Raw genomic sequence first — 20,819 nt, 5'->3', positions numbered from 1 at the left:
TCTTCCAGAACTCCAGCCATGTAGACACTCTGGGTTCACAGATTAACTCTTTAACTGCACATAATAGGTGTAACATAAATACAGATTTTGCACAGGACCCTGACATAACATTTCTCTTTACTTAATAGCATGAGAAATATACAGATTTATACAAAGTAAATGCCACACACTTTTTCCCTGCCTTAGTTTCCTCACCACTCTGGACCATTCCGTGGGCTGGGTCAGGGTTTTCAGAAAGTGTCCAGAATCTTTCTGTTGCAGCTCATGGCTTGACTTCTGAGCCATGGTGACTCTCTCCCGCAGACCAACTTGCTTCCTTTGACCTCAGTTGGTTTCAAAGCTAAACTGAGCCTCTCCTGATAGAAATTATGCTAATCTCTTCCCCCTTCTGCTTTCTATGTGGCTCCCTCCTAAACCTTCACCCTTAAGACCTGTGTCACCTCTGTTTATTGTGAAGCAGGAGCATGATGGTTACATGTTCTTGATTCAGTTTCTCTGTTCCCCCGAGATGACTGATGGAGTATGACTGGTACTAAAGTTGGAGATCACTTGTTGGTCTTAGTTTTATGAATGGTGCAATAATGGCAGTCTCAGGGACAAGTAGCAGAGAGGGAATAGAAGGAACAGAGCTGTCTGATATGGGGATGGGGGAATATGGGAGAGAGAGGATCCATGGCAAGGAAAAAGAGTGAATCTGAAGACAAAGAAGCAATCTACAAATCCTCGATCAAATGCGGAAAGGAGCCACACTATGAAAAAAACAAAACAGATTCATGTAATATAATGCCTATTATCCTCTTTTTAGCTTTCCTCCTTTCACTCGTGATTCACTAGTAATGACCTGATCCGAGGGATTCCCTTTTCCTTGCTTAAACCACAAAGAGAAGTTTCTTATCTATTTTTTTGGTGTCTCTTACCAACTTAATGATAAAGGATGATGATGAAATTTGAGCACTGAAAATCAAATACTAGCTCTCTGCAGTGTCTTCTACTTGTAGTTTTAAAGTATTGCCTGAGTGGAGAGCTCTAACAAAGCTTTGGCCACATGCCCACACTGATGACTTCTCATAGTTCAAGTTTTCATATAATATGTTTGTGCACATATGTGCATCCCCCCACCCACAAGCTGCAGAAGAAGTATATGTTGAGTATTATGTGTGATGTAGTTAATGTAGGAGAATTAACTTATTTTCAGAAAACATGGAATATGTATGTACATAAACTGCCACACATTTTATAGCAGGGGTTGGCAGCCTTTCAAAAGCGGTGTGCCGAGTCTTCATTCATTCACTCTGATTTAAGGTTTTGCGTGCCAGTAATACATTTTAATGTCCTTAGAAGGTCTCTTTCTACAAGTCTATAGTATATAACTAAACTATTGTTGTATGTAAAGTAAATAAGGTTTTAAAAATGTTTAAGCAGCTTCATTTAAAATTAAATAAAATGCAGAGCCCCTGGACCAGTGGCCAGGACCCAGGCACTGTGAGTGTCACTGAAAATCAGTTCGCATGCCGCCTTCGGCACCCGTGCCATAGATTGCCTACCTCTGTTTTATAGTATTTGCAAGATTAATGTTTTGAGCTACCTCCATTAGGTGGAGCTAGAGAGAAGGAAGCAGCATTTAGCATCCTGAAATGGTCATTTTGAAATGAGAGAGAAGCTGGTCAATAAAACATATTACCTCACCCACCTTGTCTAATATCCTGGGACCAACTTGGCTATTCTACTACATTTTAAAATAAGCAGATGTGTTTTCAGTTGGCTCTGGAGTAACAATGTAACTTCTGGCATAACATCTGAAATGTGGTGGATTCAGCTTTATAGCTACCATTACCTTGCTACAGATGCCAGAAGGGGTTTAGAAAGAACTTTCATTTTGACATCTCCTTTCCTCCTCTTCTCACCATGCTCTTCCCCACCTTTCATATGAAACTAATGCAACCACAGCATCCAGAAGCTCCTATGACTTATTTACAAAAAGTGGAACAGCTTCAAAGAGGAGAGTCTGAGGAATCCCCATGAAGAAAAAAATCAGAGCCCTGTGGCTTGGGCACTCTCCTGCAATATGGGGGGCCCAAATTCAAATCCCTTCTTCACATCAGGCAGAGGGGGGAACTGAATACAGGTTTCCCACATCCCAGACAACTGCCTTGATCATTGGACTAAAGCTTCCCCTGAAAACTGAAAGAAAGTTTTCAAGTTCAAAATGAATGTTTTGTTTAGCCCCTACCAAAATGTTTTGTTTTGACTTGAAAGAATGTTGAGTTTTCAGTTCACCAAAACATTTTTTAAAAAAAAATGTCATTTTGGTTCAACCTGAAACTCCACTCCCCCAGACTTGCCAGCAAATCGAAAAACCAATTATTCACTCAACTCTAGTCGGTGAGTTCTTCTTCCTCAAGATAATTATTAACACGATGACTAGATACTCCATGAAGGTGGCTACAGTGAGTAATAAGGATGAATTAAAGAGGAAGAACATTCAGCTGGAATGTTAGCTTACATGATCTTAGGTACTGATCCAAATACAGTTTTACTGGGACACTGGAGTCAAGTCTGAAGAGCAGCAACCTTCAGTGAATTTATTTCCAGGCATCCACACTGATCTAACATTTGTCCTATATTACTTGCTCTGCTGTTAACTGTCCCAGACTGCATGCTTCAGCTTACTGAATAAGACATCACTAGCAAGTGATTTTGCTCAAATTCACTGGATGCTTTCAGATTCAAATATTTTCATTTACAAGGAAGCATGAGTAGGTAATGAAAGTGAAATTCAGCAAGACTCATGGTCTCATGTAGAGTGGGCAAACAGTGTGGAAAACTGTTCACAAACATCTGCATGGAATCTGAATTGTTTTTGGATTTGGCCATTTTCTTACTTTTTCCATTCATGTTTTGCGAACATTCAGACAAGTAAAGTATTGTTTGTAAGAAGTGACATTTTGGTTCTTAACAGAGATTTATATAATTGCAAAATAAAATTCATTTCATAGCAATAATTGATTTGGGTAGAAACAGTTTATAAAAGCTCAATCACTCAATCAGAAAACAAACAATATCATATAACTAGGTGACCAGACAGTTGTAGTATGAAATTTCAAATACTGAAAGTTGAATGAATAACTCAAAGCGTTCTCACATAATCAATAGGCAGAATCTGCTATGCATAGTATTCAAATAATTTTGAATAAACCAATACGTTTATAAAAACTGATCTGTTTGCAGATAAATTGTAAACAGTAAAAAGGATCAACTCCAACTGAAAAATGGTTCTCAATGAATAGTTCAGCTACCTCTATGGTAAAATTGTCACAGCACGTAAGTGACTTAGGAGTCTAAAACCCATTTTCAAAATGGATGTGGACATATAGGACCCCAAATCTCTCAGAAGGTCAAAGGCACTTACACTTTTTCTGACTTTCAGTGAGATTTGGGCTTCTAAGTGATTATTTCACTTTTGAAAAAGGGTCTTAGAGACTTTTAAAAAGTTTACCCCTAACCTCATATGCATTAAAGGTTTTGGTGGAAATCTTAGAGGAGCACCCAACTCCTTATGAATTTCATGTGTGGGAGTGGAGAGCTCTCTTTTGTACTTGTGGAAGGACTTTTCATATATTTAAATGTAGTTTGCATGAGTTTTAAGGAATAACTGATTTTTTCCTCAAAATAAAGTGCCACAGATGTCAAATTTTAACATCTTGTGACTATTTAAAAATATTTGACTAACATGAACATTTTAAATGAAAAAGTAGAAGACAAAATTCTGGTCAATAAACAGACTATTTGGATGAGAAATTAAGCTATTAGCCCTTCTTGTTTTACTTCCACCATCTGCTAATAGCAATAATGTATGCTGAAAAGCTCTGCTTAGCAATGAGCACTCAGCTGCCTACTAGAAAGAAGGAAGACACAAAAACTAGAGACTTGACACTCACAAGCTATTTTGTTATAGAAGGGCCTGATCACAATCTTATTGAAGTAAGTGAGACATTTGCCATTGACTTAAATGAAACCAGGTTTGGGTCCTAAATGCCCAAAAGACAGCTGAATCTTAAACATAATATTATTATCACAAAGTGGATATAAATAATAGGAGGCATAAGGCACACTGGAAACTTGAGGAATATGGGTTTAGCAATCAATGGGACAGATTCTGATCCTCTTAACTGGATTGAAAGTACAGAAAAATGGCATTAAACTATATTCAGGATGAGTGAGGGTATTAGAATTTAAACCTATGTGGAAAAGGAGAGTCACAAGCAGAGATATTTTCTAATTCAGTGTCAAGAACACAGGAGAGTAGGATGCTTCAACAAGTTATCAGAGCGAGTTAAAAAATATATTAAAAAAGTAAAGTGAAACAACTGCATAATTTGGGAATAAAAGACTAAGATTGCAGAAACTGCCTGGATACATGGCAGCCTGCCACTGAATCAGAAAGACATTAATACAAAATGGACACACCTGAATAAAACCCCATTACCACTGTGGAACCCATCCTTACAAAGATAGGTGATTCACTAACTTTGACAACAGCTGCCTACCGGGTAATGCCAATAGAGCTATTGAAATTGAGCTGAACACTTTATATACAGCAGCTGAACACAGATCAATCTGAAACTTTAAATAGGTATGAATGGTTAATCATCTGCTCTTATCTTGCATTTATAAAGGACAAACCAGAGATTTCAACAAGATTATAGTGTTAGAATTTGGGGGTGAGGATGAATATTGCTGCCTTATATTTTAGTGTTGTTCAAAAATATATTTGAGAAACTCATTAATGCTGTTTCTTGGTTTAAAAAAGTTGCACTGGAAAATATTGGGAGTCTCCTAACATTTCCCAGGTACCCATATGCTATATTTGTCTCTGGAAAGTGCTGCCTTTTCTCTTGATTACACTGATTCAGTGCCCTGCTGATTTCATCATGCACATCTCCTGTTTCTAAAGATTATGTTATCCATTCGGGGGGACCATATATATCATACCATGTGACTGAGGTGACCAATTACAGATGGAGTATGCAATATCCAGAGTTCAAAGTGCCTGTTACAAATAGTTGAGAGAAACACAGACTCTGATGTTCACCCCACACCAACGCTGAAAGGGAAAGGAAGCTGAGAAAGGGCCACACAAGAAGGGCTTAGGCTGGACAAGCAACCTGTGATTGGAAGATAAAGCTCAGCTAAGCAGATGTGGGTTGGGCTAGTATAAAGCCAGGAAGCTGGCAACAGAAAGGTCTGTAACAGTTCTTTGTGTCTAAGAGAGGGAAGAAGGGAACCCAGGGAAAGAATACATCTTTAGGAGTCTGAGGGAAGAAAGCCTGTGGGAGGTGGTTATAAAGCAGTCTAGCAGAAAGGTTGGGGATTAGCAGTTATTGACTGTGTGTTGTGGGTAATAGGATTGTCTGATGTAGAGGGTGGACTTGGGTTCCCCTACCAGCATCTGGCATACCCTGGACAGCAGGTTCAGTGAGACACTATACCTGGAAAAGGAAAGCACACAGTGACCTGGCTAGAGGGCTGAGTCATGAAAAGGAAGCTGAGGCTCCTGGAGCAAGAGGGGCTGCAGAGTGAGAGAACATGGAGAGAGACTGGACTGGGAAGAGAGCTAATCCCCAGAACCATCATGCCATCTGCAGTGATTACAGCTCCCCATAACAAGATCCAAATTTGCTCATAAAACCTATTAACTGGGCAAACAAATTAATGAAAGTCCTGGGGTAACTTTCAAAAGCACTTAAGTGATTTAGGAGTCCACCTGCCATTTTCTAATGGATGTATGAACTTCACCTCCCAGGTCTCATTGAAAATTAGTAGAATTTAAGCACTTTTGAAAATAGGACAGAGACACTCCTTGAAAGTTATGATTTATTCAGAAAGTCAAACAGAATATAGAGCTAAATCTGACAAATAAATTGTACATAGTTAACAATCTGCTGGCCCTTTAAACCAGGCCTACTGTCCAGCACTACTCCCTTCCTACAGCAACAACCTCACTGTGACTTCTTGACTGGAAAGGTGCCTTGGAATTACAGTTGTTGTATCAACCAAGCAAGGTACTAACAACTTCAACAGGACTTTATTTTTACAGTGGAAACCTCGGTACCAAGCTGCTACTGAACCCTCTAACTCTCACTCAGCCTCCTCAACTCCTCCCTCCTCCTTCCTGTTTCCTGTCCTTTCAGACTCCCAACAGCCAGTGCTCCCAGTTCTAATAATTACAAGCACATCTAAACACCACAGTTGAGTAAGGAGTGCTGGGAAAAGGGAGGCAAGGGATATAACCAGCTCTCTTCCTTCAGAAGAGAGAACAAGCTGGAGGGAAAAAGAACTTGATTAAGGCAGTGGTGCTTGAGGCCCAGACCTAGGTTTCAGCTATTGCAATAATTTGATTACAACAAATTTTTGGCTGTCATTTAAAAAAAGTTTCTAGCAAAAGTTTGTGACACTTAGGTTGTGCTTTCAAGCTTTTTTTGTAACTGATGCACCAATAACTGCCTGATAGTGATCTTTCTGTAGTGATCATGAAACTATAGTTCAGAGAGATGTGAACTGCCCTGTATAGCTCAATGAGATGTTACCAGTATGACTCTCTGCCCCATCCTATCCAGTGACTCTGTGCTCAACAACACACCTCAGCTTCAGCAAAGCTTGTTATCAGGCCACTGGGAGGGGAAGCAGGTCCTTGCTATTGGCATGGGGGCAGAGCCTTGCAGTGAAGCTAAGTTGGGGGAGGGGAGGCATGTTATGGTGTGCTGAGGTCACCAGATTGCCATCAGCGGGCACCGGAGGGTTTTTCCAATAGAAGACTAGAAAGGGGGAATTGCCAAGACCTGAGATGCATCTCTCCAGTCATGGAAGAAGAGGTCAAACAAGACAGCCAGATGAGGTACTCATAAACACCTTATGAGTAATGAGCATCTGTCTACCTGTGGGGTTTACTACACAATCAACATGAAGTAAAGTAGACTGAGTCCATATCAGTGGCTATTTTTCAAAATGATCATGGATGCAACCTCAAGCTCTGGGAGTTCTAAGTCTTTAAAAGCCAGAAGCTGGGAGTGGCTGATGGAGGATGGATCACCCAATGATTTCCCTGTTCTGTTCATTCCCTCTGAAGCATCTGTCACTGACCACTGTTGGAAGACAGGCTAGAGGGACCATTGGTCTGAACCAATATGGTCATTCTTATCTTGAGAAGGGGTGGTTTGGCAAGAGAGCCAGACACACCAAGTCCCTAGAGGGAAGTGAGGGACTGTAGCACAGCAGAAGGAAAAAAAAGTGAGGAGAATTCAGGGTTGGACCTGATGCATGTTTTGATATCCAGAGTGCAAGGCTGGAGCCATTTGGAATGCAAGAAGGCAAGGCCTTGGCACAATAATTGGTTCAGAGTTGTGTTACTGCGATGAAGGGCCTACCCTACGCAAGGCCTGAACAGCAGGCTCTCCAGATCTTTTCATCAGGTTCCTACCCTGTGAGCCCCGTCCCACCTGCATACCCTAAGCTGGCTGTGCAATCTGCAGCCGGTTCACTTCGGAACCGTGCCAAGGGCACATCTGTACATGCTCATACTCTATAATCTAATTTCCCCACCTTCATGCCCCATCCTGATACTAAGTTGTGGGACCTATTGTCACCTGTTGAAGGTGAGGAACCCCAGTGGACCTGCCTGTATTCCATCTTGGTCCCACAGCCCACTGGGGATATTAGTTGGTCATGGAGCCATGAGCACAGAGGGGTGGGTACCTGGTGAGGTTCACCCCATCCCTTATGCCTGTGTCTTTTGTGGCATGAGGCAGTCCTGGCACATGCCTACCTCGAGTGTGGCAGGTTGCGGCTCCTTTTCTGGCTCCTTCTAGACCTACTTTTGCATTTTTGGCTAAACTTCTCTCACTTTCTTATATATGCATACCCTATCCATTGCCCACAAAGTCGCGAAACCTCCTTGTCAACCTCCTGCTAGTGATGGCAAAAGTGGCTGTCTATAAAACCAGGGAGAGTATGTTGGCTGAAGGGGTTCTCTGTGACTGCAGGGCCTATTTCCATTCCTCTCTCCATTTACGCATCTGGACAGAGTTCCTCTGGGCTGCATCCACTGGTTCCGTGGACACTTTGGAGGAGCAGTGGGTGCTGTCCAGGGTTTTGTTCAGTGTCCCTTTCAGGCTGCCTACTTTTGATCCTTTGATCCTCACACCTGTCATTGGTTTTTCTTCTGCTGTCTCTCATATTTATTTGAGTCCTGGGCTCAGTGGCTCCTCCCCTGGGACAAGCTACACCTGGAGGAGAGTCAGGGCTGATAACCCTTTAATTGATAATGCAGGCCACCTGGGCAAGGGGCAGGCTAAGATGCTATAAAACCAGGAAATACAGCATAAAGGGACTGTAGTATAGAAGACCTGCAGTCGTGGTCTGGGCTTGGAGAGTGAAAGGAGAAAACCTAGGGGTGAACAGAAGCCCTGAAATCCTAGCTCTCAAGGAAAGGCATACCCAGAGAAGAGTGGAGAAGGAGCCATATAGAATCAAAGACAAGGGAAACAGGAGCAAGGTTTGAGGCTGTGTAGACCTTGGTTGCAGCGTCCCTGGGCTGAAACCAAAGTAGTGGGTGAGCAGGCCCAGGTTCCCCTACCAGCAACTGGGGAAATAGCACAGCCTGGACAGTGGAACAGAAGGCTGCTCTGAGATAACCTGGAAGTGTAGGACTATAGTGACCTGGCTAGAGGGCCAAGCCATGACTCCAGAGAGAGTGAAACCAATGGGTGAGAAACTGTGTCGGGGACATAAGACTGGTGGTGAACTAAGCCCCAAATGGGCCATAAGGAAGTGCCACAGTGATAAGTAGTGAATTCTGTGACAATTACCTAACCCATATTTTAACTTGGGAGAGGGAAGAGAGGCTATGCCAATAATCCACTGTTCCCACAGATTTCCTGAGAAATGAAGCCAGCTTTATATTTAAAGCAGAGCATATTAGTATTTGTGGGTGGATATTTTGCTCTTCACTTCTCAGAAACTTATTTAGAGTATAGGATAATTCAGTTGTAAAGCTCGCTGTCAGGCCACTTAAATTGTCAAAACCTACCCAATTTGTATTCACACAGACCATACTTTTAAACGATTGATTTTTACTCTTGCTATATAGACTATTGGATAGAGATTCAGGCAAGCATTAAATTGTAGTACATCTGTACAGCAGTTGTTTCTTGGTTTTATTCTCAGTTTATTACCTTACACAATTTAGCTACAGGAATATTTATTTGCTTCCAGCAACCACCACTGTCTGTCACCTAATTATCTAAGTAATAGACAACTGTGTTTTATTCTTTCAATTCAAGATTACCCTTTTCATTACTTTATGCAACGGTATATTAGGAAGCTCGTAATATATTACAGAGAAAGCTGAAGTGAATATCAAACATCAAATCCATTTAGATGCAAAAAATCTTGTATACCTTATTAAAGTTAATTGGCCTAAGTCAATCACATCTCCGTAAGTCCTTTGAAAAGCCTTAAGCAGGACTTCTCTCTCTAAAAAAACAGGAGTACTTGTGGCACCTTAGAGAATAAAGTTTGAGCAAAAACTTTCATGGGCGACAGCCCACTTCATTGGATGCATGCAGTGGAAAATACAGTATTTTCCACTGCATGCATCTGATGGAGTGGGCTGTCGCCCATGAAAGCTTATGCTCAAATAAATTTGTTAGTCTCTAAGGTGCGACAAGTAGTCCTGTTCTTTTTGTGGTTACAGACTAACACGGCTACTACTCTGAAACTTTTCTTTCTCTGACATTCAGTGACTCATTCCTCTAGATGAGAAATGTATTCATCCTTGTTTATATCTTTTTTATTAACAATCTGTGTATTTTCTTACATGGGTCCAAATTATCTTCTAGTATCACTCCATTGACTTTATAGAACTTGGCCCATGGTGATCTCTCTTGAGGTGACTATAATGCTTTTAGAAGCTGTGCTACAATGGAGGCTAGAGGTCTGATTCAAAGCTCACTGAAATGAATGGGAGTAGTTCCATTTACTTCAATGGGCTCTGAGTCAGACCTCGTAATCCTCTGTTTACCCTCAGGCTAGCATGCAGATACACATTAGCCCTGGCTTGCAGAGGCCACTTCTTAGTGATGGGATAGTTTGGTCTCTATGCACATTGTGATGTTTTGGGGATCACCCAGACTACTAAGGGGTGATGTCACTGCCTGCCTTGTAACTTTTGGTGCCTTAATACTATAGCTCAGAGCCCTGACATCAGTAGCCAGCCTTCAAGCATAAAGGTCTGACCCTGGCTTCCATCTGCATAGTTACTTTGCAAGGTGATCTGCCCCCCACCCCCATAGCTCTTCTAGTCCCAAGTCTCCCCAAATCCATCCTCTGAGTTCTTAGCTACCAGACATTCACACTTCTCCCTTAAGGTCACAGTCCACTTTGGGCTACACACTCCACCTGGATTGGACAACCAACCTGCTTAGGGTGAAAAAAATCAATGTTTAATAGAGAAATCTCAGATATAGACAACATAGTAAGAGAAAGCAAACACACAAGTTACACAAAAAAATAACCCTGAAGATGCAACCTCAGGCTTTACACTACTCTTAGCTAAATTCCCTTCTCTGATACAATTTACATATTGTCTATCACTAGTTTCCCAACATGCCCTCTGTAAGAATGGATGCAGTGTTTCATGGACAGCACCCTGCTTAGATGCTGACCCTGTGTTTCTGAATAGCCTTCATTTCCAACCCCTTTCATCTTAACAGGGTTTGCGAGGTTGTTTCTTTTTCTCAGACTATGGTAATTCATAGTTACACAGCACAAGGGAGTGTGGGAGCTGCCCCTCCCTGCCTCATTGCTTTCCCGCATTGCCTCAGGTGATGCGGTAGTTGCATGCTAGTTACAATTACAATGTTCTATCTGTATATTCATTCATAACCACAACCTGTATACTTACCTACTAAGACCATCCAGTTCAGAACACTACATGCTTTCATAAGACTTTGACACTTATACACAATACTGTATGCAACCAGTTGATTTAATTGCTTATATAGTTTGGGATTCAGACCCTCTGTTCGTCTCTGGGGCTGCCGTGACAATTAGGGTCCAACTCATTCAATCCTTAACCTCACTGCTGAAACCAGCAAAGGAACTGGTTATCCCCAAATACATGATGGTTCGTGTGATAAAGACCCAAATTTGTTTCAGACAGACCAACCAACCATCAGATGGTGGTATGTTGTGGCCAGCATAGCTAATAACTTGGGCTGGGTATGAAATGATGTCCTATAAAGTTTGAAGGGTGAAAAGATTTGTATCACCTTACTTTGCTCAGGTGATTTCTCCTTAACAGAGTTGCAGCAGCCAGAAGATGAGTTGTGCCAAGTCTTAAGCTGGTTTATGACATTAGGTTTTCAAAACTCAAGACCTATTTTTATGATAGAAAATACAATATTCATAAAATGACGGAAATCAAATCTGACAATGTTAATGTAAAATGGAAATATTCTCCCACTGTCAAACTCTTATCTTTACTGACCTTAGTGAAATATTTATTTTCAGAATGTTGTGAACAGACTGCAGTGACCAAAAGATAGCCAGGAGACAACATTATTAATATTTGTGCTATGTCTTGTACATTGCTGATCTTTACTGGGCAGCTTGTCCAAAAGCATCCATATTTCAGACACTCAAGTATTCGAATCATGAAGTGCAAGTAGAAAGCTCATATAATCTCAAAATGTAATTTCTTTTTTTACATGATCTGAAGCAAGGTTTTTAATAACGGCTCAAAAAACTGGATGTCCTATGGAGCTCAAGAAGAACTAAAGTTGGGGGAGAATAGTCATTCAAAATATTTATTCTGTATGTTTGGAGAAGAGAGCAGCTGAACTGACAGTGTTAAGAGATCAACATTTCCTAAATTCAGAGATTGTTTGTTTTTTAAATGAATGTATTTGGCTACACTGCAGAGGAAAGCATGCCTCTCCTCAGAACTAGACAGACACGTGCTAGCTCTTCGAGCTTCTTTTCCAAAAAATAGCAGTATGGATGTTGTGGTACAGGGGCATGGGTTATAGCCACTGTGGACCAGACTGTGGACCAGAGATGCTAAACCCATGAAAGGAAAAGCATAAATTGGGCTTGTGAGATGTTTGTTGGCTAGTTTTTGGCTTGTTGCTTCTTTTTTTTGATTGGCTCCTGGTAAGCAGGGGCAAAAGGAGGCAGGCAAGGGGGAAAGAGAGTCAGAGGTGCACAGCAGGCCTATCACAGTCCCAGATTGCACGCCAGGGGGATCTAGTTACAGACTGTTGGGGTTATTAGGGACTGGCTTCTTTTGAAATGGGATTAGCTTGATTTTTTGCTTATTGTGAAAGTTGGGGTGCTTATTTGCCATGTGAAAGTTGGCAATTGTGCTGTGGACCAAGGCCCTGGGGGTGGGCAGGCTTGTACTCTGTTGGCTAGCCAGTGCTGCTGCCTTTGACACAACATCCACACTGCTACTTCTTGTGGGCTAGCTTGATCAGCGCTAACATGTCTGTTTAGCCAGATTGGGAGGCATATTCCTAGCTGCAGTACAGACCTACCCTTAGAATGTCTAGCTGTAAAGGATCCTGGTTTTATGTATTCTTCCACGAGGGAAGAACTTTCCTTCCTGTGTGTCTTTAATAGTCTAGAGCTTACCAATTCTGCCATGAGGGATAACAGCAATTTTCCCATAAATCTGATGTGGCTTCATTGCAGGTGGGCAAAATACATATTGGGCCAGAGTAGGAAGGGGTTAATGGTCCACATTGAAAACAGGGATTGAAATCAATCCCATCTTTCAATCCCTGCTGGGAGTGTAAAGCCTCGAAGAAGGGCTTTCTTGCTGCAGTAAATAATGAGGGAAGTATATAGGTCTGGAGACCTGTTTCAGAGGGAACTGCCCTGACAAAGTTTAGAGGGAACTGTCCAGTCAATAAGAGAGGGACTTTCCCTGGGAAAATGAACAGTCTATATTCTATAAACTGTTTGACTAGTCAGAGGATGAGAGACTGCCCAGAGTGTTAAGAGAAACCTCAGGATAAACTCTTACAGTGTGGCCAGCTCTCCTGTTTTATCATTTGGTGGAGTTACACCCCAGTCCTTAGGGTCAGTTGACTACAGAAGCTCAGTTTAAAAAACAAACAAACCCCAACCCTGAAGATTCTAGCCCTTGAGATGACAGAAGAGTTTGAACATGGAATTTAGAGGCTCAAAAGACAATCTCAAACATCTACTTCTTAAAATACATGGTTTTTAAGTTGATCTCAGGCTTTTTTAATGCTTGAGGTTGGCATGACAGCTCATGGATTTTGCTTCTCCAAGTAGCTCTACACACTTGAATGGAAGAGGCTGACAGTAGCTTCCTGAGTCAAGGCAAGGCCAAATCACGGACTAAGTGATGCAGGGGGAGAGTTGAGGGACTTAACATGTCATGTGTGAGCTATTCTAACTTGTAAATAATGAGTAGTATTTCTCTTTCCTAATCTCACTCTGGAGGTATGTCCATGCTTTTGGCTTGTGGACTCTCACATGTTTTATTAACTAAAATGATTTGCTGCATTTTTAAACTTTGGAAAGGGGTTTGTTCTGGGTATTAAACTCAATTATCTTTTTACACCTGTGGGCCCCCTCCCTAGAATGGCATGTCTATGGCATTGTACTGCTGCCTCAGCTTTTGGACCCCTGGCTAAAACCCAAGGCTACCGTACATCCTGTGTTACCATAAGACTCAGCTTATTATTTTTTTTAAGGATGTGGTTAAGCTGCTAATATACTCTTAATCTAACTGGCATCTTTAAAAACAGACTTGTAGGTGGTAAATCATTGTAAAATCCTGTTATTCTTAAACTGTGAAATATGTACGTCAGCCATTTTATAACAATGCAGTGTAGCTCGCATCCTTTCCTTTCTTAAAATTAAGTGTTGATCAGTTGGCAAAGTCAGGATGATTTTTTTAAATTTACATTGCAGGCTTAGGTTTGACTAACATTAAACCATTTAAATAACAATTCATTAAGGAATTTTAGGATCAAGGCTAAATTAAGTTGCCTAAGTCCTCTAATCTAGTTCTTTACTTTTAAAATAAACTATTTTAATTTAGTAACTATCCTTCCTTTCTGTAGGGGAAAGCAAATGTTTTCAACAGTCTTTAAAGAGAAAGATTTTAAATCAATTTTAATTAGCAGAGCAGGGTGGGAACAGCACTTCGTGTTTCCCAAGGAATGCCACATAGGCCAGATGTTTTTTCCATTTAGAAATGGATCTAAAACAAATTTTGAAAAGTCTCAAAAAAATCAATTGCAAAAATTTGTTTTTGGTTGATTAAAATATTGTTCCAATTTAGAGACTTTATTATATAAAATAAAAAATTGAAATGGGAAATCAAAATGTTCCATTCCAAAAAAGGTTGAAACTGAATGTTTTAACCTCAACAAAAGGCTTTTTGAAGTGTTTTTCCTCAAACTTTTGTCAAATGACATGTATATGCCAAACATTTTGCTTTTGACAAATTGGGATTTTCTGATGGGAAAAACATTTCAGTGGAAAGTTTCAGACCACCTCTAATAAACTTAGTGATAGTGATCTTATGCCTCTAGCACCTTTTATCCTAAAGTATTTTACAATCAAATTGTGCACATTTTCACAATTTGGTTCTTTGATTGAAGTGTTACTGTGATTACATTCAGTACACAATTCTCTTCCCTCCCTGCATGCCCCCACCAACCCAAACTTCAATAGGACTGGAAGAGAAGACTTCAGTAACCAAACTGTTTAGTGTGTGTATAATGGCTATCATTGTAGCAGTTACCGGGTACCGGTCTGGGAAACTCCAGCTGGGGTCCATAACAGACTCTCAGCCTTGGTGGATCCAGAACGGGATAGGGAAGGGGACACAACAGACAGTGACTAATGGCTTGCATACTTCCTCCAGACAGAGGAAGCTCATCATGAGTCTCTGAAGTCCACAGAAGTTCATATAATGGATGAGCCTCTACTGGTGTGGTGCTCCCATCTTGCCTGACACCAAGAATTAAACAGGGGTCTTGAGAGCTAAAACCATGAGTCTCTAGAATCCAGCTCTCTTGATCAAGAGCTGTAATAGGCACACATCCGCTGTGGAGTGGGTGCAGAGAGGGAGGCTGTCAAATTAGAGAGGCTGGATGTGGTGCCAAAGCAACTTCACACCAGTTGAGAACTGGCATACCATAGATGCTCTCCTACTTGCCCTCAAACCCTTTAACATGCTCCAAACAAAGGGTGAGCAAGGGCAGTTGGTGTAAGAGCCAACGACTCTTTATGCCAGCTGAGCATTCCCCTTCACTAGGGTAATGCTTGACTAAGCTGTTATGGCCAAATTCTTCCAGTGCCTGAATGGTGCAAAGTGTCTGCGAGCCAGAGAGAATTTGGTCACAGTATTTTTCACTTTCCACCCTATAATGAGGAGAGGTAGGTAGGATATAATCACAGTTTTGAGAGTTTACTTGTGGTCAGTAAAGAGCCCCTGGCAAGCCTAGTATTCTGATCACATTTAATCTGGACTTGTCCTATCTGAATGACAGCATGCCTAGCAGCACAGTTTTTCCTAATGCTATCCTGGGAGACTGATTCAGTATGGGTACGTCTACAGGATTATTCCGATTTTACATAAACCAGTTTTGTAAAACAGATTGTGTAAAGTCGAATGCACACGGCCACACAAAGCACAATAATTCGGTGGTGTGCGTCCATGTACCAAGGCTAGCGTCGATTTGTGGAGCGTTGCATTGTGGGTAGCTATCCCGTAGCTATCCCATAGTTCCCGCAGTTGCCCCCGCCCATTGGAATTCTGGGTTGAGATCCCAATGCATGATGGTGCAAAAACAGTGTCGTGGGTGATTCTGGGTAAATGTCGTCATTCATTCCTTCCTCCGTGAAAGCAACGGCAGACAATCATTTTGCGCCCTTTTCCCCTGGATTGCGCTGGTAGACGTCATAGCATGGCAACCACGGAGCCCATTTTGCCTTTTGTCACTGTCACCGTATGTGTACTGGATGCTGCTGACAAAGGCGGTACTGCAGCGCTACACAGCAGCATTCATTTGCCTTTGCAAGGTAGCAGAGACGGTTACCAGTTGTTCTGTACTGTCTGCTGTGTCATTGTAGATTGGTGATGAGATGATGGTTATCAGTTGTTCTGTACCGTCTGCTGCTGTCATGGGTCCTCCTGGCTGATCTTCGCTGAGGTTGGCCGGGGGCGCAAAGACAAAAATGGGAATGACCCCCCGGGGTCATTCCCTCCTTTATGTTGTATCTAAAAATAGAGTCAGTCCTGCCTAGAATATGGGGCAAGTGTACTAGAGAACCAGTGTATCAGAGAACCAGAGAGCACAGCCGCTCCATGTCAGATCCCACAGAAATGATGAGCTGCATGCCATTCTAGGGGGTGTCCCTGCAACAACTCCACCCGTTGCTTCCCTCCTCCCCCAAGCCTTCTGGGCTACCATTGCAGGGTCCCCCCCATTTGTGTGATGAAGTAATAAAGAATGCAGGAATAAGAAACACTGAGTTTTTAGTGAGATAAAATGAGGGGGAGGCAGCCTCCAGCTGCTATGATAGTCCAGGCAGGACATTAAACGGTGGAGGGGAGAGGAGCGCAGCATCCCGCTGCTATGATAGTCCCGGCAGTACAGAATCTTTTCTTTAGACATGAAAGGGGGGGGGGCTGATGGAGTTCAGCCCCCAGTTGCTATAATGAGGACGGTTACCAGCCGTTCTGTACCTTCTGCCAGGAATAACCAGGAGCCATTCCTATTTTTACCCAGGCGCCCCTGGCCGACCTCACCTGAGGACAGCCAGGAGCACTCATGGGCTGATGACGAGGATGGCTACCAGTCCTTCTGCACTGTACCATCTGCCACCAGGGAAGGGAGGGGAGAGGATGCTGCTGTTCATTGTCCCAGCACTGTGTCTACCAGCAGCATGCAGTAGACATACGGTGACATTGAAAAAAGTCAAGAAACGATTTTTTCCCCTTTTTTTTCACAGGGGAGGGAGAGGGAGCAAATTGATGAGATATACCCTGAACCAGCCCGGACAATGTGTTTGACCTTACAGGCATTGGGAGCTCAGCCAAGAATGCAAATGCTTTTCAGAGACTGCGGGGACTGTGGGATAGCTGGAGTCCTCAGTCCCTCCTCCCTTCCTCCATGAGCGTCCGATTGATTCTTTGGCTTTCCGTTACGCTTGTCACACAGCACTGTGCTGTGAACTCTGTATCATAGCCTGGAGATTTTTTTCAAATGCTTTGGCATCTCATCTTCTGTAACAGAGCTCTGATAGAACAGATTTGTCTCCCCATACAGCGATCAGATCCAGTATCTCCCGTACGATCCATGCTGGAGCTCTTTTTGGATTTGGTACTGCATCGCCACACGTGCTGATCAGAGCTCCACGCTGGGCAAACAGGAAATGCAATTCAAAAGTTTGCAGGGTTTTTCCTATCTACCTGGCCAGTGCATCCGAGTTCAGATTGCTTTCCAGAGTGGTCACAGTGGTGCACTGTGGGATACCGCCCGGAGGCCAATACCGTCGATTTGCGGCCACACTAACCCTAATCCAATATGGTAATACCGATTTCAGTGCTACTCCTCTCGTTGAGGAGGAGTACAGAAACCAGTTTAAAGAGCCCTTTATATCAATATAAGGAGGAGGAGGGAAGCAACGGGTGGAGTTGTTGCAGGGACACCCCCTAGAATGGCATGCAGCTCATCATTTCTGTGGGATCTGACATGGAGCGGCTGTGCTCTCTGGTTCTCTGATACACTGGTTCTCTAGTACACTTTATATCAATATAAAGGGCCTCGTTGTGTGGACGGGTGCAGCGTTACATTGGTTTAACGCTGCTAAAATCGGTATAAACGGGTAGTGTAGACCAGGCCCATGATTCAGCTAGAAGAGACTTCTACTAAAGAGCCAGCAACACTTCCTGCACAACCTGAACATTTATATATGGAGATTTTCCATCAAAGGACAGATGCTGCTTAGTCTATAAGAGCTGACACTTGCAGGATAAAGTGTATGGTTACAGCCTAGTGTAGCCTTGGGAACAGAAAACTTAGGTCAAATGGACTCTTATAAGTATACATAAGAATAGTCATTGAATGACAGTGATCATTGTATCAAGTGCAGCTCCAGTGTTTCACAGTAGATTATATTCAGAGTGCGGACCTTATAGAAAGTCATACTTTCATTGCAAATCAACTATATATTTTTAAAGTAATGTGTATTCCTTTTACTCCCCCTTTCTAACTGCTCCCTAAAGTAACTCCATGCTAGAATAAATGCCAACAGGTAAGATGGCTAGCAGAAAATGTAGTACAATGGCATTATTGTATATATGGTATGTATCCTGTTCAAGGAGGACTTGAAGGAATGAACATTTAAAATGTGCAATTTAAGATTGCATGTGTAATACAAAGACATGTTCCTGAAGTCCATTTAGATCAGAATTTAAAAGATGAGTATACTTTTAAAAAACTTTTTATTTAGGTTTAGGTGCAGTAAGATATGATCGGATTTTCTTACTGCTCCTCTGATACTATTTATTACTGGTGTCTTCATTTGTGCTTCTATAAAGTCAGCTTCTCTATCACCACTTCCTGCAGTGACTTCCAAATGAAACCAGGTCTGCCACAAACCAGGATGCTTGAATCAAGGTTAAGTACCATGCCCTCTCTGTCTCCTACTGGCTACTCATGATTTTGCATCGGTCACAGAACTAGTTCTTGGTATTCATCAAGTATTTCACTGTGTAGTCAGACTCAGTACTTCTCACAGAAGTATGTCTCTCTCCAATAGTTATTCTATTAAAGCTATTTCAAACTGCAGTGCTTCAGGGCACCTACACTATATTTTTCCACACCAAAACCATGATTGAGAATACAAACAGGTTTAACGTCTCCTGATCACATTTTGGGGGGCGATTAACTTTTTTCCCCCGTTCAAGGCAAAGCATTTCTCTAAAACACTGTTTAGTGCTCTAGAGGTCCCTTGTATTGCCAGCTTTCAGTCAGATAGATGGACTTATTGCTTATAGTTAAGATAACTAGTATATACACACACACCCCTTAAGTAGGATCCCCAAGTGAAAATTGTCTATATGTAAGTGGTATCCAAAACCATGTTGTCTTTAACACAAGCAAAAGGGAGGAGGACATTCAAAAGGGTCATTTGGATCCATGAGACAGGACTTCCAGAGTACCTTGATGGGCTCTTGATGAGCTCTGTGTGTATATAGTTTCACCCCTGTAGCGAGGCCGGTGTGGCTCCCCTCCCCCTCCAGGAGGGTCGAGCCCCGCCAGACGCTGGAAGGGGCGGGGCATGGGGCACTGGACCCGCCCCTCAGAGGGTCAGGAGGCGACCTGAAAGTATAAAAGCCGACCGGTGGTGCTCAGTTGAAGCCCAGCCGCTGTCAGGAGCAGACCTGCCAGGGGGTGCTCGTGACTGGGAGGCTGCTGAGGCCCAGGGTGGTTGCCCAGACTGGCCAGAGCTTCCCCGCGCCTGCTATGACGAGGAGCTGCCGGAGCTTCCCCGCGCCCGCTACGACGAGGAGCTGCTGGAGCTTCCCCGTGCCCATTATGAGGAGGGACTGCCGGAGTCGCCCCTTTCCTGCTGTTACCCCAAGGAACCCCCGGAGCAGGTCTGGCCGGACTTTCCAGAGGTACTGCCGGACCTACCACCTAGCCCCAGCCGGGAAGGGCCCATGCTGCTGGACTTCCCAGAGGCTGACGCCACCGGTCAGGTAGGCCCAGAGGGGGAGACTGGAACTGGCCCAGGGGCAGCCGACCTTAGTCAGGCTGCAAGTGTACTGGAACCCATGTCAGTGTGTTTCGGTCAGGATCCCCACTGACCGTTGGCAGTGATAAGTGCTACTAGGGCCCCAGGCTGGAACGCAGTGGAGTGGGAGGGCCTGCGTTCCCCCTGCCACCCTCTCAAGGGTGGCACACTCCCCCTCCCCCTGCCCTGAGGAGGCCACTCTTACAACTGTGTGTTGGGTGCCCCGCCCGAACCAAGGGCTGGGCCCCCTTTAATTGTACCAGTGCTCGATCCTGCCCCAAAGGACCTGAGCAGCTCGAACTATTGCTTGCTCAGCCCTGAGCCTCTCTACAACTGTGTGTTTGGTGCCCCCTTTAACTGTGCCACTGCTCAATCCTGCATCAAGGGGCTCGAGCCGCCTGAGTCTTGGGCGAGGCGGCCCCCAGTCCCAGGACGGAGGGCCTGAGACCTTGAGCTAACTTCCTGTTTACTCCACCCTGCAGCAGAATGCCGGAGTCCCCAGCGACTGTGCAGCGTCGCCTGGCCCTGACAAAAAGGGCAGACTTAGACAGTGTGTAGCGAGGCCGGTGTGGCTCCCCTCCCCCTCTGGGAGGGTCGAGCCCCAGCCAGGCACGTTTACAACCCCAAACCTGTTATCCTCTAAAGGAATATTGTAACTAGTTCTGCACAAGTTTCCCTTTTAAAAGCCATTAGGCATATACTGAACTGTTCTCTTCATCTCAAGTTTTACCTCACTGTGATTGGTAAAGGGGCAGTCTGAAACACGTCATATTCTGGAGAGTCTCCTATTGAGTAATCTCAGAATTTAAAATAAATAACACTATTCATAATCACAACATATGGAAACCAAAAGAGTTATCTAATGTCTAGGAAGGATTGACAAGCAGTAAAGTGCTTGTTAAACTGAACAATTACCACAAGGAAGAGGCTCCATGCTTTCTCCTGCAAATCTGGGGGGACCAATTACATGC

The sequence above is a fragment of the Gopherus evgoodei genome, chromosome 11 (assembly GCF_007399415.2).
Source record: "Gopherus evgoodei ecotype Sinaloan lineage chromosome 11, rGopEvg1_v1.p, whole genome shotgun sequence".
Taxonomy (NCBI): Eukaryota; Metazoa; Chordata; order Testudines; family Testudinidae; genus Gopherus; species Gopherus evgoodei.
The sequence above is the reverse complement of the archived record's forward strand: the minus strand, read 5'-3'. Positions refer to the sequence as shown.